The sequence below is a fragment of the Solea solea genome, chromosome 15, assembly GCF_958295425.1.
Source record: "Solea solea chromosome 15, fSolSol10.1, whole genome shotgun sequence".
Lineage (NCBI taxonomy): Eukaryota > Metazoa > Chordata > Actinopteri > Pleuronectiformes > Soleidae > Solea > Solea solea.
The window spans coordinates 20,631,109-20,646,565 of NC_081148.1; the positions used below are offsets into that span (position 1 = coordinate 20,631,109).

At 44.0% G+C, this 15,457-nt stretch overlaps 1 protein-coding gene across 3 annotated transcripts in view; it reads right to left on the reverse strand.

Annotated features, from left to right (window-relative positions):
- zmiz1a (zinc finger, MIZ-type containing 1a) overlaps positions 1 to 15,457 on the reverse strand; it is a 102,450-nt gene that overhangs the window by 60,275 nt on the left and 26,718 nt on the right. For 2 of the 3 annotated variants that reach the window (XM_058652064.1, XM_058652067.1), the window contains exons 2-3: positions 15,242 to 15,358; positions 1,234 to 1,308 (exon numbers count right to left, since the gene is read on the reverse strand). The gene's annotated coding sequence lies outside the window, so the exon portion shown is untranslated. The remainder of the gene's footprint in view (positions 1 to 1,233; positions 1,309 to 15,241; positions 15,359 to 15,457) is intronic. The other variant, XM_058652065.1, reaches the window with a different exon arrangement.

Genomic DNA, 15,457 nt, shown 5'->3' on the forward strand with positions numbered 1-15,457 from the left:
TTGCAGCTTTGCTCATTAGCATAGTGCAGAATGTGCAGATAACACCAAAAAAAATGATTCACCTTCCAGCATTTTGATGCCTTTTCACATGTGTACAAACTACAGTGGTGACATTTTGTACCGTCTCCCAAACAAAAACAGAGGGACATGGTTCCCTTTCATTTCAAAGCGGGGACAATAATGAGTTTGATGCTTCTTCACACCCACACTCACCCCAATTACATTCTGATCATCGCATCGGTCGCAGGTTTTTGACACATGACATGACAGTGGGGTGTTTCCACTCAGGCGAAGGTTTAAATGAACACTTATTATTCATACAGTCCACAGGATAAGTGAATACATAATATTCATACTGTTCAAAGGCTAATTGAACACAGTATTCATGCATGTTTATGCATCAAATGGAGCCCTGTAATGGAGTCCAGAAGAAAGCCTGGAATATTTGGATGTTGAGATAAACAGTTGTATCCTCTTGAAAGTTATTGTTTAGGCTATATTGGTCGTTTTTTTTACAATGTATATTTACACTGCTGTGCAGGTTTTACACCCTATATGGACAGCGTGAGGCATCGCCAGAGAGGTACGGCCGCTGTTGTCGTACACAAGCAAAGATGTGGTCTTGTCCACATTTTTCAGATTTGACTTTTTCCCTGACGTGGACCACTTCAGGGGAAGAAACGTGACACACAGAACAACACCAGCGCCAAAACTTGGCCTCTTACTTGAAAGAGGAAATGCCATCGACCACAAAACCCCCGGTTTCCATCACGTAAATCATCACGTTAACATGTGTTTTAATTCACAACAATGGCCTTACATCTCTCACGGTGCTTCAGTACGTGCTGAAGTGTGTGAGGTCGAATATTGCTCACTAACTAGCGCAGTAACCCTTTAATATGAAGCTGCTTTCTACCAATATCTCTTGCCGTTCTTGTCCAAACAACACTGCAAGTGTGAAGCCTGGACAGTTATGCTATCAACAGTCAGATGTTCCTTGTATTTATAGATAGATAAAGAACTACAATAAGACACAGTGTCAGGGGAAAATCAAAAGGACTATTCTTGTGTGTAAAATGCTGGATTGAAACAACAAAAGTGAAGGGCTTATCTTATCTTGTCTGCAAACCCCCCCCCCCCCCCCAATGCTTAAGCATCATGGCATCACTATTGGAACTGATGCCTCAGTGTTCAGGAGAAGACATGCAGTCGGTGATAAATCAGGTTTCTTACCAGTGTGGATGAGGATGTTCCTGTTTCCTATTATGCAGAATCCGTTTCCTAATCCTCATCAATCACAGAGCGGGTCTGAAACGAAACAACACGGAACACAATACACATCAGGGCGTATGACAAAACTCTGCTTTTTAGTGATAGGAAAACAAGACTCAGGTGGCGTCATTTATCAAGATGTAATAAAGCACCCTGTCGAGCGCCTGACAGATTGGAGGCACATAAAATAGGGACTGACGGAGCTGAGGAGAATGTGCATCTCTAATCCCCGGCAAACATGAAATATAAGACGCTTAAATGACAAATAAAAGTTGATTTCTCGATCCTCCCTGTGAATGTTTTGCACCTTCTACATGCAGAAGCAGCCGTCTTTGAACTCTCCAGGTTCTAATCATGCAGGAATATTCCCCCCCCTCTCTCTCCCTGTACTTCAGGTTGATCTTTAACTACGACGTGCACATCTGAAGACCACTTGCTGACTGTTAATATACCAGCGTGCATTACAGGGCCGCAACTTTTAGTCTTTGACTTATCCCCGTGTTTGAAAAACTCCCACGTCATTTTCATTAACATTCTGCGTCTGGAATCTGCCGCCGTTTATTTTCCACATGTGTACTCTCGTACGGCAGAGGAGAGTGGAGCTATCTTTCGCAGGCTATGGATTCCCACACATTTAATTACTGTTAACACCAGCACTAGCCAGCTAAATACGCCTCCCTGATTTATGCACCCCCACCATATTTGAGTCAAATTAAATTAGTCATAAGGGTTTAATTAACTAAATATGATCTGATATTGTAATTTCACACTTAAATACAGAGAGGGGGTACTTGAGCACACACACACACACTCACACACAAAAAAAAAAAAAGCATCATGGTAAACCAGCGCTCATTAGAGCGAGTCTTCATGTTAACATTACCAACACCAGCATTAGCTGAGTGACTGCCTCTAATCATGATTTACACACTGGGAGGTTACCTTTATCCTACTGCACACACCATTATTCATTCATCGCTCCTATTGGTCACTGAAGCATATAAGTAACTCCCCTCCTATTTTCTGGGATCTCTGCTCTGCTCATTATTATAACGGAGCGTCGCGCAGTTCTACTTCCTCTGGCTTCGAGGGCCGATTATTTACCTCCACTGGTGGAAGGCAGAATAAACAATCAATGGAGGTGAAATGAATGTTTGTATGTGGTGCTCACAACATAAAAATATATGAAGTTATACTGCGATATCACTTTTGCACTAAAATTTTGATTTGCTTTTGAGGAGGAGGTAGATGCAAAAGAAAAATGGTTTGGTTTCCAGAGTCTTAAAAGCGTTGCTTCACACACAACACGCTGAACCTTTAACAGCAAATGCAGCTTTTTTTGCCTCTGTATAGTTACCAATCCCCAATAAGGAGAACAGAATCGCTTATAAAAACACCTTTTTAACACATTTATTATGCAAACATGCTTGAGGAAAAAAATACTGCAGTGCCTTCCCAGAGACAGCGGAATATTTTAAACTCGTAACACTCAGAGGCAGTTGTATCGGGGAAGGTCATTCTTTGGCAGCGAATCAATGAGTGAAACACATCCACCACAGGACCTGCTGTGGGTTTTTACCTATTCAATTGCACCTTGTAATTCCAAAGCCTGTGTGTGTGCTTAGCTGACTGATTAGTTGTAACGCAAAATATCAAACGCTGGTGTTATTTCTCACTACATACAAAAGCTCCATCCACTACATCATCCACAGTGAGTGATATATATATATATATATATACAGTATATATTAAAAAGCAGGCATTAATTTACTGATAGTCTGTAATGAAACATGAGGCCGGTGTGGCATGTTTTCTCACTCTCGCCGAGAGGAAATATGGCTGCAGAGAACGATGCTGACTCGCGAAATACTGTCACACCGGCTCGCGACACACACAGAATTATCAGAGAGAGAGGGAGAGAGGGGAACAAATGGAGGCATTGATTCACTTGTTGTTTATTTACAGCCCTCGACAGAGAAGAAACAAATTCCCCTGTTGAGACCCTGTGTCCCTATCACATGATGACGCGATGGGATGCATGAGAAGAAGGGGGTGAGAAGGCCACACATACACACAGAGCGCGGCATGTAAATGTGAGCACACTCTCGCACACGCGTCTTACATCTGGATTAATCTCCGACGGGCGTCATCACAGATGCCATTAAACGTAGCAGAAGGCGAGAATCATGCAGGAGAGAGGCTGCCATCTGAATAATTTATTCGTGGGCTCATCTTGTCTCACACCAGGGGGATTTCTGCTTTCAATTTACACTATTTTCCTCCCTGTATTCAAATCAGGGAGCAGATTTATTGTGATTGGCACACGGAAGGTCAATGCTAGCAAGCTGCCATCAATGCCATCCTCAGTGGGCTGTTGCGCTGGTCTACGAGCACTGTACAGTGTGTGTGTGTGTGTGTGTGTGGCAGTCTTTGTTTACCCCAGTGTGTGCTGTGTGACACTAGAGAATAGGCCTGTGAGAGCAGAGACAGCAGTGTGTGTCTGAGCTTATTAGGCTGCTTTCCAAGGACACAGGAGGCTCTAGACATTACACTGGCAGGGGAAAAGAAAAAACACTATTGCTAATCATAGCAGAAAGATGTTAGAACTGCAGACAGAGCGAGGGGTAGGGAGGGGGGGACGACAAAAAGGACAAGAGAGGGAAGGGAGGATGAGAGAGACGGAGGGAAAGTGGAGGAAACAGTGGGCAGGAGGTAAAGTAGAGTCAGAGAGCACAGGATGAAGTCACGGCCCTCGTGCATGTCCTCGGTCTGTGTGTCACACTGGGACTGAGAGCAGGACAGACAAACGTGCACTGAGGCACAGGATGGGCTGCCATTAGCCAAAGGCACAAAGAACAGCTGACATACACGAGTAGGATTTAAAAAAAAAACAACAACAACAACAAAACTCCCTCAGAATGACGCACAGTAGTTTCAAGACTTCTTTCAGTTAACATCGAGGCAGCACAAATGATCCGTTTTGTTGTTTTGTTTTTGCTGCTGTTGTATAATTCCTTGGGGAAAAGATCAGTCTGACTCACTTTACACACAATGTTGGCGGCAAACAAGCAACAGAGACATATCTTAAAGACGTGCACAGTGCACACTGTTTGTCTAAAGCTGCTCGGGTAGCGAGGAGCTTCTCCTTCGCTGAAATGTAATCCAATTTCTTTTTTAAAAAAAAAGCAGGTCACAGGGTTGCTTGGGTAAAAACTGTGCTTACTAAGCAAAATGACTTTGTCATTTCCAGTAGTAAATTGGTATGTGCTCGCTGGCACTCATGACAGGATTTGGCTGTTTCTGCCGTTACAGGCATGAATGGCCCTGTAGTAGCCAGGCACAGTGCAGCGGTTCAACAAGGCCTCTTTAACCAGCTGAATGACGGGCAAGCAGACGGGCGGCGAGCCAACCACAGACATTCAGCCCCGGCTGCTGTAATGATGCCAATTCAGTCAGACCAGAGAAGCCACGTGATGAGGGCAAGAGAAAGAGTGGGAGAGCAGAGTCGAAATCAATGAGCGCATCCACAGTTAGGTCACCAGACTGCTTGTATTCCACTTTTCATGTCAACCCACCTACATATGTCTCCAATTTTTGCACCATTGTCTAGCAGCCTTCGCGTGTTTACTCTTTTGGCAGATTTGTTGTCTTTTTTTCTTACCATAGGAAGCCTGAAAATGAGTGGCTAGTTAAACTTTTAATTTCAGTGTCTACAGCCCCTGGCGCTGCGTCAGTAGCCTTTTGCACCCTCTGCCTTGTGGAAATCTCCATGCAGAGTGAAGGGAAACTCTGCACCAGTATGACACAGCAAGGAGGAATGCACCAGCGGATGTGGCTCTCTCCCTCTCTCTCCTTCTCAGTCAACCCCCATCTCCTCCTCCTTCCCCTCCTGCTGTGGGCAGGTCCATATGCACCCAGTAATTATCAAGGTTATTTTCTCTGGAGGGACAAATCCCTGTTTATGGGCATGAGCGTGTGTCACTGGGCCATGGCTGTCGACCCACAGGACGCTGACTCCACTGACAACAACAGTAGAAAATCTCAGCTACAGCGACCCTGCTGCTGCTGCTGCTGCTGCTGCTGCTGCTGCTGCTGCGGCTGCTGCTGCTGCTGCTGCTGCTCTTGATCCCATTAAGGGGGTGCAAAAAAACTTTGGCTTTTTAGGGTGGCTGTGTCATGACCTCAAATGATGTCTCGTGTGAGCTTTGACTTCAGCTCATGCCAAAGCCCTTAGGCTATTTCTGGAAACCACCAACCTATATATATATACATATATATGTATAAATAAAAATAAAAAAAACAGGGTATCCAGCAACAGCAGTGGGAAAAACATGAATATTCATAACCCTAAAAAGAAAAGGTGAATATGAATGTCTTTAATTCAAATCTGTTATTTATTCATTTATTTTTTTCATTGCAGATATGAGGGCAATGAATGTTATACTTGACTTATTAGTTCAATCCAGTCTCTTAACAGGGCCAGACACCCTGGAGAATTTTGACCTGTGCTAATGTGCAGATTTCCCTTCAGTAATGGCTACAGAGGAAGTGAAAACTGTGAAAGGCCAGTGGTTAACAAGCCCAATAAAAAAATAAAAAAAAACACTAACCAATCCAACAAGCTAAGTATTATGCCAGTTAATTAGAGGCAAACAGGGACTAACTTTGTTTTGTGAATGGGATACAGAGTAGGCTTGTTCACATCCTACACAAGCTGCATCAGCAAACAAGAGCCTGGAGCAACCTGAAGTGCAAGCTCAAAAGTAAATTTGCATGAAACAAACTGTTACGTAGAGGACACACACATACGCACACACACATATACACACACAGAAATTGGCTACGCTCTTCACAAAAGCTGCTTCCTCTCCGTTTCATCGTGCAGGCCGGGCTTTGTTAGTGCACGGAAATGCCTCCAGAGGGAATGAAAATACTGGCAAGTCCCTGCAGCTCTTTGTGGAGAGAGAGAGGGGGAGAGAGAGAGTGAGAGGGAGAGAGAGACGCCGGGGAAAGAGATGGTTCTTGCAGCTGCAAGATCGTACTCACGCACACACATTTACCAAGTGCCCACGTATGTTGCCGGCTCTGGTTACGTACGGAGATAACCGTGTTAACCTAACGAGCATAAACACGGGTGTGTGGTTACAGGGGCCGTCAGGGCAACCGGAAGAGTCAGAGGAAGCCAACGCTGACAGAAGAGAATCTAAAGTTGGAGGAATAAAGTCATGGCTGCCACAACATGAGGCAACGTTACAGTGGAGGCGCACGCCACCGTTAAAAATCAGGGGTTTTCCAACCTGGGAATTACATCTGCAGATTGAAATGACCCCTTGTTTCCTTGGTTCATTCAATCCCAACCGCGAGATGCCAAAAAACTGTCAAAAAAAATATCTGAAATATCTTCAGATCTTTAAATCAAAAGGGCTGTCTAAGTTGTAGTACATTTTTATATTCCTTTTACCCACTCATCCTGTTGACACCGTGTGAACTGTCTGCAAACCCTGAAGCACAGAATGCTCTTAACTTTAATGCAAATCATATACTGTGTATATATGCACTATATTTGCCATTACCTCACTATGTGGCTATCTATTTTGGCATAAACACATGTTTGTAATCAGAGCACGGCGTTCCGACTACAGACGATTGCAATCAAAGAGTACATGTAAATGGCCGCTGATTAAGGGAAAAAATAATTCGGAACATATTAGCAAGAAACAGAAACCGATGATTTTTAAGGAACACAGGATGTTTTCAGGAGATCGGTCGTCTGTTTCAGTCTTTTTCTGATAAAGAAATCATCACTGCGCTTCACGTTATCCCTTTCAGGTCAGGGTGGTCAATGACGCTTTCACATCAAACCCACAATTTGAAATGACTTCATTTGCAGTTGATTTATGGCTCTTTTGGAACGTTCCATACAAAATTTTAAAAAAAATGTAAAATAACCATATGCTTTCATTCTTGCATTAGACTAAATAATAAGTGGTTAACATTAGGGTGAAGTCTTATGGTAAAGGTCACAATCTTTTAAAAGGTAAAGCATGGTGTTAATTATTTTGTCTCAAACCATAAAATCAAAATGTCTCACATAATTACAACAGATTAAATGCTGTAAACATTTACTGAACAGTCTCAAACAAATACATTTAAATATCTTTATGACACAGTGAATCTAATATCTTTAACATATACTGAACAGAGTTGATGTCAAATTCTTTCCTGGACTTTATTTAAGGTGAGCAACCACTTGGTGACTTTCAGCTTGATAACGGCGCCTCACTGTGCCGCCCACCATCACATGCAGTTAACCGAGGACGATTCAAACACTTTTTTTATTTAATATTTCATGTAAATTACCCTCCTACACGAGGCCGGCAGACTCACCTTCCTGCCACCCATGTCTTTTCATTATAGCTGCTGCAAAGTTTTCTGAGAAAACACAGGTCGCCTGCAATCTGTCAACGCCGAGCGCTAAGGAAACATTCTGCTCCGCGACACCCCTCGTCTCGTTGCCATTACTTCAGCTAATACACTTTATCTACTTCAAGACTTTGTCACTCTGTACTCCACAGGCAACGAAATCAAATGGAACCTCCAGCAATTGCACACAAAAAAAAAATCAATTAATTAATCATCTCCCACACAAGTCAAGGCAGTGCCACCTGCCATCACATTTCCACCACATTTAAGGTAAACAAAGGAGAAAAACTGCCGGTTGTACAACAACATGAACATCAGTGCACAGTTTATTATACATGAATTATATAATACGATTCAGGGAAGATACTTTCTTATTAAAATAAGCCAAATCTATCACTGCTACGATGACAATCTGATTGAGAACCTTCACTGACATATCACTGCTTACCTTCAAATAGATGTTTCATAAAACACCAGAGAATCCTATGAATGTATTATTTTTATTTTTTTTATTTTATGACACAATCGCTTCAGAACTGCCGACCAAACTTCGCAAAGCCCCAGTAACAATGAGACCAAAGCGATGGTTAGATTTTGGTTAGATTAATATTAGACACAGTGTCAGCTCAGAGCGTAATAAGCCGATGATATGATGTCTAGGTGAAGTAAAACACCATGTTAGATGTAACTCCTCAGGAATATTGGCACTGTTCTATATACGTGACTTCAGAGGAGGAAACGGCGCAAAACTGCTCTGCGAAACAAACACACTGGATTCTGTTGGCGTCACATTTTAGTATCGACTCAGCTCGCTAGGAAACTCGCTAGAGCAGGCACTAAAAATAAGCACCAGGTCGCAGGTACGACCGCTAAGTCAAGTCGAGCCGAGTAGTGCTAGACCTGCATAATGCAAAAGCCCCGTATGTTTACAAATCAAGTGAAAAACAGGCTAACTTTCCCTTACACTTCCATTCAAACCAACTTATTATTACTAGTGGAGGGATTTGCCCCCTGGTGGCTATTCAATCTATGTTTTCCAGTCCCTCACATGAAAGCCAGAAGACTGTGTCCACTCTTTACATACGGTCTATGTGTTGAACCGCACAACTGACTGAAAGCAGCAGATTCAACATTGTACTGACAAGAGAGGGTGAGCGTTGAAGACAGCTGCTGGAGCTTCTCTCTCTCTGTCACTCTTACTCAAACACACGCAACATGCAAACACACACTCCACTCTCTCTCCCTCTCTCCCTCTCTCTCTCCTTTTTAGCCAGTGACAGCAGGCACCCAGCGATGACATGAGGAGTGTCTCTGGCAGCCAGTAAGGCAGCACTAAACAGACAGAAATATCTGCTCTGACAGACGGACAGGCCATCAGCCACTACACCATCCGCGCAGCTGTCACTAAGCTTACCGCTCCGTTCCCCAACCCTCTGATTTAATGTCGCTTTATGATGTCCTCTCTCTCTCTCTCTCTCTCTCTTCACTCAAAACTGCATTTCCCCTTTATTTCTCCTTTCTTCCAGAGATCTTAAGACCATGTTGAAATGCTACACCTTCACTTAGGACATTGTGTGTTTGACTCCGTTTGGCTCATGGCCAGAAAACGAGGAGGTAGTGTGAGGGGTTCAGCTTTCATGAAGCCAACTGTTGAGCACACACACACTGCCGTCCACCTCTCGATCAGCGGTTGGCCTGCACAGGTCTCTTTGCTCTATGCTCAGTCTTTTGTTCTTACCTTTCTCTTGCTTTCACACAAGAATCTGTTCCCCTTCTCTCTGCCTGTTTAGCTCTCTGTTTCTCAGCCACAGCCGTTCTCAATTAGGAGGGTCAGGCAGCAGAGTGGAGAATAATTCCAGCTCTGGTATCTGGAGCTGGAAAGACCCAAAGATCAGCAGCAACCAGAAACCACTGCTATAATGTGCTGTGCCAAAACCAGGCTATGTGTATGTGTGTGTGTGTTGCATAAATCTGCTCAGTGCTAACAGGTTGTCACTGATCTCTGACCTGCTCGTTTAAACAGATATGAATATGGCAAAACTGCTAATGTTGTGATTGACGCAGAGCGGTCCTCGTCCCCGCTGATCTCTCCACTGTTCACTGTAACAAACGTGGCATAAATTTTTTTAAAAAAACAGCATATAATCACTCGTGCATGAGCAGGCACACCCACGAACCAAATCTTTTCGCCTCATCTAGTGAGCTACTTTAATTGCCTTGTTTTAGTGGTCCCCTCTGAACGTAGGAAGAAGCTGGGGGCTGCAGTTTACAAGACACATCTGCAGGTGTTGCATTTCAAACCGAGAAATTCAAGCTGCGAGAAGGAGCGCACAATACAACAACACAGACAGAACAAAACACAGGCAGATTTTCCTCTCCCTCTCTCAGATGCACACACACTGCAGGTGCAGCACTGTTTCCTCCACGGCAACAAGCCTGCAAATCAAGCTGGGCATGCTTTCTATGAAAATACTGACTTTGATGTGCGACATTGCAAAATATACGATCAGACAGATTTAAGGTGCAATACACTGAGCGCAGATCTGTCAAATCGCGAGTAACAATGGGATTTGTAACGTAGCAGCTGATGCTTACGCACTAAATGTCTGAGGTTTGGGGCCACGCTGGATTCATGTGCAGTGTGTGGCGGCTGCATCGCTGATCTACGGCGTCTCAAGCGTCTCTCTTTTTCATAAAGGGAATGTGTCTGCTGTGGAGATGCCACTATGTTGACTTCGCTTTTGAAAATGATCACAAGAGAATTAAAAAAATGGCAGAAAGAGGTTTCTAAAGTGTCCTGAGGATGAATTACGTTCATACATGCTCAGATACATAACCACATTCATCCTCAAACAACCTCCCAATGTGGTCGCTGTGATCGGATCTGAGGACGCATGTACTCGGCACAATCTGGACGTGATTAACACACCAAGGCTGGACGTTAATACCAGGTCTGAACTGGGGCATAAACAAACCAACTAATGAGGCCCAGGGTCATGTACGTTTTATATAACCTCTCTGATGCCGACAAATGTATTAAAACGACTTAACCGTCGGTGGCGCAGAGCAACTCCTCTTCTTTAAAAAAAAAACAAAAAAAATAACAGCTTATTCCCTGGTGCTATTCAAAAAACCTCTTGGAGCAGTGACTCTACGAGAATCAAATCTGTTTGTTATAGCTCTGTTTCAAGTAGTTTGGAGGATCTTGGGTAGCATGTCTCATAATTCACCAACAAGAAAGAGCAATCAACTAAGCTTCAGATGGCATCCGACAGATGACAGATTCAATCTCCCTTTCTCCGAGCATCTCTATTGTACTGTTACTACACACTGGCGTGCGTGCCGCAGTTCCCATTATCTATGCAAATAGGCCACAGATGGACAAGTATGTGTCTCATTGGGAAACATATGCATCACACATTTAAAAATAATAATTCTTGCATCTCCCTACATTCTCCTCTCATCCCATCCTTGCCATTTTTTGTTCATTAAGAGTTACGTGTGACTGCGACGCTGGCGCCTTGCCACGCTATGCGTGTGAAATTATTCAAATGGGGGGGGGGGGGGGGGGGGGGCACCATGTCTTCTTTTGTTTACCAGCCTTAAATGGCGTCACAGAAACAAGGTAGGCTATTCGGTCTCACTCTCGTGCTACAACTCTCACCCACTTCTCTCTCTCTCTCTCCCTCCCTCTCTCTCTCTGAGTCTCCTCCTCTCTGTGAATTCTGCCACGGCATCAGAGGCACGTCCTGGGCATTATGAGGAGCCATTAATGAGTGTGTGGTGTGGTGTTGTGATGCACGGCATATTGCAGCCATTCATCAGAGCTGGGAGACACTTGACAGGCGGACAGCCAACAGGTTGTGTAATCATATAACACAGCCATGTCAGGCCTGCCACTGCTCCGTGTCCCATTCAGGCCTCTAATGTCTTTTTCCTCTGGGTAATTGACGATGCCAGACAGAGAGATCCAGTGATGGATAACATCACAGACTAACGAACGCACAAAGATGCTGCTCGACTGTAGTGATGTCATTTCAGAATCAACATTTGAAGGACAGTTATGGATTACTGGACACTTGCATCTGTAGATTTAGACACTGCTTCTTTTTAGTTATGATAACTGGATGCTCGACCTTAGCGATGAAAACAAAGACGATTTCGCTTGAATTACGTCAGACCAAGGCGAGGTACGCCAGTGGCCACGTGATATAATTGAATTCTAACTGGATATCCATCCATTATCTATGCCGCTTATGCAGAGGTGCAGCGGGGAGCCGGAGCCACACCCAGCAGACGTTGGCTACGCCCAGGACAGGTCAGATGGACCAATCACAGCACCGACATACAGACACAAACAACCATTCACACCCACGTTCACATCAACAATGAAATTATGAGTCCCCAATTAACCTAACCCCAGTCTGCATGTTTTGGGACTGTGGTAGGAAGAACTAGGACCCACAGAAAACCCACATAAACACAAGGAGAACATGTGAATTCCACAAAGAAAGGCCCCCGATGTCAAAGTGGGACCGCTTTCTTGTTGTGAGATGTACACAAAAGTATTGCATGTACACAAAACCAAAAGTGAGTGGACCCTGGTAATGTGTTGCACAAATAAAGGTGAATCAGACTTAACACGTGCAGACCACCCTGTTAACTAAACCACCAGCAAAAGCAATTCTTTATTTCTGTTTTTATTTTTGCTCAGGGAGAATGTCTGTCCTTGTCCTGCCCCTCTTGTGCCATTTGTTTGCCAACCACACTCTTATTTGTCCGTGAGAAACACAACCTGTCATAGTTGGATTGGCCACCAGGAGCACCGGGACAAATCCTGCAGCGTCATAGGGACAATGTTCAGTCATTAAGGTTTTATTAACCCGGACTGTCTTTATAGGGCGTCTCTGAGTGCCTGTCATTCAGGCTGTGACGATGAGATGATGAGGATAACTTAATCTGGGGATTTTTTACACATCCTTTGTGAAAATCCAACCACAAAATCGTCTTATACTTCTTTTTTTGCCTCCTTCTTGATGAGCCGTTTATGGAAATAATACCCAAGGTGCATGAAAATAAACCTCCCGAACACTTTCTTAATGCACCTTGATCTATTTTGACAAATGAGGGAAAAAAGCATTTAGATCTATGAAAGAAAACCATTTTAAATTATTAATCCAAGGTATTTAATTAACTGTCACGATGTGACAAAGAGGGAGATACGGGTTGTCTGGTATGCCATTTGATGCCGACTCATGTGTTGCAAACATTTCAACTCCTCTGCACAAAACAACTCTCATCAGAGAAGAAGAGGTGGCCCTAAGGCAGTGTTAGAAGTTGTTAAGGATAGCAAGCGTCCTCACACAACCTGTTTTGCTTTGTCCCTAAGCAGGAAGAGAAGACATTGTTCTCTCATCCTCCCACACTCACCATTTTATACCTCTGCTTGTTTGTGAGGTTCTTCATGCAGCATGAAAAAAAAGGGCCGGCTGGTGAGCGTAAAAAAAAAAAAGGGCTGTAAAATAATTACAAAAATGAATATCACCAGTGGGTATAAAATTACACACTCCTTATTTTTTTGAGACACAAAGAGTTGCAGCACCATGGACTGAAACTCTAAGAGAATTACAATCTTCATTAGACCTTTACTGTATATCATTCATGTTTTGTCCGTCACATTCTCTCTTCTCCCTCAAACATACAGTGTAATATACAAATACAAGAATGACGGAGAAATCCATGGAAAGAGAAAACAGTGACTCATGCGACATCACTGAGAAATCACTGTTTTTTTTAGAAAAAAAATAAACAAAACCCGACTCTCGACTTGTATTGATGTAATCGGTGAACTTACATGGCAACAAAGTGAGTTAAATACAACACAAAGTTGCACTTTTTAGTCCAGTGTTCCACAGCACCATATCTGGGCAAACTGTTCCCTGTTTACATCAGCAACAGTGGCTACGTGCACAACTGTAGTCAGGCTGAGGTGCAGAACTATAAATTTCACATGTAGTGTGGACAGCATATGACCCAACCGTTACAAACACACATAAACTCACTTCCCCTCTCCAGAGTCTCCACTCCACCACCTCACAATGGCCACAGTGTTTAGTGTCAACAGTGACCACGCTATGTGGCGCTGCGAACATTAAAAATGCATCCAATTAAAGCTGCAGGGGAAATATTCCGCTGTAAATGCTAACAGTCTGTAACATGTTAGCAGCAACGATAGGCTTTCTAAACAAATTAAGCCGGTGGAGCTCCACAGTACTAATCCTGGTTGGCCGTCTGTCCGGGCCAAATTCTGCCTCAATTGCACAGTTGTTTGATTAACTGCCGGTACACTGGGCCTGTGTTAATGTGGGAGGAGGGAAAAAAAAACCAGCAAAGACACACAAGTCTATGGATACTAGGCGGAATGAATGCAGTGTGACAGCAGCAGAGAAGTGCGGTAGAACTCGTCTTCTTATACTTTCATGTGTCTGCGCTGTCACAGCTCTGACGACGTGTCTGTAGCACTTGTCACTACTGCGCCGGCCCGCCGCATGTGTATTTGTGGCGTGTATGTGTCTTAAACCTGTCGCTTTCTGTGCCCTGGCGTCTGTGTGCTAATCACTCTGGCTGATCCCTGCGAGTCGTGCATGTGGGTAGAGGATCCGTGTCTGTCTGTCTGTCTGTCTGTCTGTCTGTCTGCCTGCTTATACCTGCGCATGTGGGTGTTTGTGTGTGAGGCAGATATCCCCCGAGCGCTGCCGTTGCTCAACCTATACACACACACACACACACACACACACACACACACACACACACACACAGACTGCACTAAGGAAGATTAACCATCTCTTTGTTATTCATTAGCTTCCTTCAAAATCCCTGGTAGCAAAGAATCCAGGAACAAAGGCAGGTGGAGAGTGTACGATTGGAGCGTGGTGGCAGAGTTTTGCACCACTTTAAACCTACATTAAAAAAACATAAGGTAGAAAAGTTAAATAAATGTAGGTGAACATGCACTACAGCTGTGAATTCCAGCTCTTTTATTATTGAGAGTAGCTGATAATAATTCAAAAATTCCACTTGCATGTCCACAAAGACACGATACACAGCTAAGGTTTATTTAGGCATGAGGATATGTTAGAAGTAGCCTTATAAAAAGCACTAAAATCTAGCAGTGCTCTCTATGGGCAAGCTGCAGTTGCGTTTTGTGCACGATACTTTTTTTGTCTTGCATTTTGGAAACAAACGATCTTTGAATCACAGCGTCGTCATAATGTTTTATTCTCCAAGAACTGACTCTGGCCACAGGGTTCTCATCAGGGATTGGCTTGTTTTTATTTTCTTTTTAACACAGAGCCAAACAGGATCCTGCACAGCTCCTCATAAACAGCAGCTGCGGACTGCTCAGTTCCCGAGTCCAATCAAAACCAGCCAAACTGCTCCCTCACTTCTCCTTCGCGTGCAAAGTCTGCTCAGTGTCGCCGCCAGAGCTCAAACCAAAGGGTGTGCACAATCGCCGGGCAGAGGATTGAAAGAAAAATGTGTTTACCTGTGTGAACTTTGACCTCAGTGGTAGTGCCGCTGTGGTGGCAACCCACTTCCCCAACCCACCCTTCATGTATTCCTCGCGCACAGTCCCTCGCCGAGCCTCTCCTCAAGTGCTGAGCTGAGGGGAAGGAAGACAGAAGAAAGGGCTGTTGGAATCTTTTTTTCAATGGAATGCCAGAGAGACGCTGGTTCAGACAGAGAACAAATGTATCACAGA